Genomic DNA, 2,990 nt, shown 5'->3' with positions numbered 1-2,990 from the left:
CAGCTTATTTTTATTTTAGTTTCTGCAGTAGCAGTGTAATATGCGTGTGCAGTTTTTCTGGTCAATTATTAGTTTACTTCTCCTCATAAAAAAATGTTTAGCAACCAAATTATCACTTATTTCTTTCCTTCCTAAATGGGTTTTTGGCAGTTTCCGCTATCACTGTAATTTAAACTATCTTGCTGCTTGTTACCCTCCACTTTGTGGCACTATGCTTGCTACAAAAAAGACGAATTACACCATTAGATAAAGATGTGTTGTGATCATGAATTCTCACAGTTTCCTGCAATTACTTTAATGAATGTTCATGCGATGTTATCTGCACTAAGATGTGTTTGTCCCCTCCATAAGAATGTCTGTTCAAATACCTAATATGTTCACAGCAAATGCCAGTGAATCTGAGTGGCTGCAAACCTGGTTGCCATGTAATGTGATTTGCAAAACCAAGTGAGTCTTTTTTTTCTAGCTGAAGCTTCCCTGCTGTGAGTCAGTCCACATGGCTGATGGTATCATGTGAAGAAAGCAATTACTTGTTTTCTTGACCCGAAGCACACAAACACAGGGGACGTTACAGGTGTTAATTAAAGATGACAGTGAGTTCATGAAGTATGCAAGAAACACATTCAGCTCAAGACTCGTACACAATCAGTGCTGGGCAGCTGGGGGTGTCTTGTTGACTGTAAATGAGCTAATGGCGCTCATTTACAGAAAGCAGTGAGCAGCTGCATCACATGTGAGCTGGAAAATTAACACAGTGATGTCAACTGCCCTTCACGGGGATACTGTTGCTAACCACAATAATGACATTCAGAAAGTGAAAGTGCAACAAAGCACAGGAAGACCTGAGTTTATTGTTGCCATGGCCGTGTGTAGGGTCCTTAGAAAAATAGAGAATGTACGCCTAAGCATAAATAAGTTCTGCTGTAAATTGAAAACGTCTTGCATCGTTTCACCAACAGATACATAGCTGCACGATGTTCTATACTGCAAAGTGAATACTTTAAAAAATTGCAATTCAGAAAAAAATTAGACACGATGGAGGAAAAAAACGGGACCAAAGGCACTGTAAAAACAAAGAATTCACTTTATCTTTTCTTGGTGTTTGACTGCTTTTCGACAAAGAGGAGCTGCCTTTGCAACTGCAAAATGAATACAAGATGGAAGCTGCAAGAAGTGCAGTTTGTCGGGACTGCAGAAGGGAAGCACTCCCCACAGGCTCGTATTGAAATGTCCAACTTTACAACATTAAAAAGCATGTTTAGATCCTCGTAGCAACTGTCCTTGGGCTGATGATGATGATTGTTATTATTATTTTAATAATAACTCATATACCTGGATAATTAAAGGGGGTATGATAGCTTTGATTGTCAGGTGTTCTGACTGGCAGCTGGAGCCACTGTCTGCTAGGCCTCATGCCCCACTTAGTTATTAAACTGGAGCTCTTCAGTCTGTCTTTAATGTATTATCTGTCTTGTATTACGGCTTGCTTTGTATTGCTGACCATCCCAGAAGTTTGTGCTTCAGTTTTGATGACTGATCTTTTACTGTTTTATTAGTCCTTCAGTTACCACTAACTACCCAGTGTTTGTGTCTGTATGTTGCACATTTATAACTTATGAATGCAGCTTGGTAACCAAGTATAGCTAAAGTCAGCTGTAAAACTAATAATGTGACCCAAAAGTCCAAAATCAGTGGGAGGCAAATCCATATTTTATACTCTGTTTTTGACACAAGCAAGGTGTCACACGCTTTTGACCAGGAGATCTTCAGGAATAATTTTGGCTCCCTTGGATGTTATCTTTGGATTAGGTAAGATGGTCTTTCTTGGCTAAGATGTATTCCTGTATTATTTTGAAATGCTGCCTTCACCACTTACTGCTTTCAGCTAGGAGCCATAGCATACTGTGACCTAGTCAAATTATGTCAGAGCGAAGGATTGGCATGATTTGCAGGCTAGCATTTGTTTCCATATAGAGTAAGCTTTAACCGTGAAATAGTTTTACATTTCACTAATCCAAGGTACCTGAGTTTTATTACATTCTTAAAGTCTTCTATTTCAACTGACCATTTATTGTGTTATTATTCCATTGACATTTATCCTTTCTTCTTGCTGCCCAGCCCTAATCTGTTTTCATTTAGCCAGTTCTTTTATTGATGTGACAACAATTGCGTCCTTAGATGTGGTCTTTGAATATCAGTTGTGATCCGGTCCATGCAGAGTTTAGACCGCAGGAGCACAAAAGCCGAACTTTTTCAGGACACCAACACGTGTCGTGAAGAACAATAAGAGTCAAACATGGTTTGTACCGTGTTGATGGCACTCCTGTTGAGGAGTTGGATTCTGTATACATAAGCTTCTCGGAATGCTTTACCAGATTAGCTCAAATGAAATCCTGTCTTGAACACATTCTTGTTATTTAAATTAATTAAACATCTGGATGGGGCAATAGTAGGAGAACTCAAAAATATCCCCTTTTCCTCTCCAGATTGGTACATTAATGCTGGAAATCCTTGCCTTGGACTCTCATTTGGACCGTTTGTTTCCATGCATAGTTTATAACATTTTTCAGAAATTCCAAGAAGGTGTGACAATAAGAGTTCCAGGGGAAAAGAAGACAAAGAGCAAACATTGCATATTACATATTACAAATATTATTTGAAAGAAATGACTAGGACAATAGAAAAACTTGTGTTCTAGGCAGGAAGGGTTTAAGTGGAAATTAAAAAGGTAAAGCAAACCCACTCCTTTACCCAGAGAAGTAAACAACGGCACACACTACCCAAACGCTGCCAGGATAATGACACAGGGGAACTAGATACTTCCTCTCACTCCTAGACTTTGCTCTCCTAGGGTGTTTTGCCAAGTAGAGTCAGCTGTGTGCAAATCATTGCTCCACAGGAAGAGTGGTGGTACCTAACCCAGAAGAGGAAGTGAGAGAGCAACACTACACAGAGATGCACAACAACCCACAGTGGACCTGCTGGGACTG

Source organism: Haplochromis burtoni, unplaced genomic scaffold, assembly GCF_018398535.1.
Source record: "Haplochromis burtoni strain Fernald_Lab_line unplaced genomic scaffold, NCSU_Asbu1 Contig_54, whole genome shotgun sequence".
Classification (NCBI taxonomy): Eukaryota; Metazoa; Chordata; class Actinopteri; order Cichliformes; family Cichlidae; genus Haplochromis; species Haplochromis burtoni.
The sequence above is the reverse complement of the archived record's forward strand: the minus strand, read 5'-3'. Positions refer to the sequence as shown.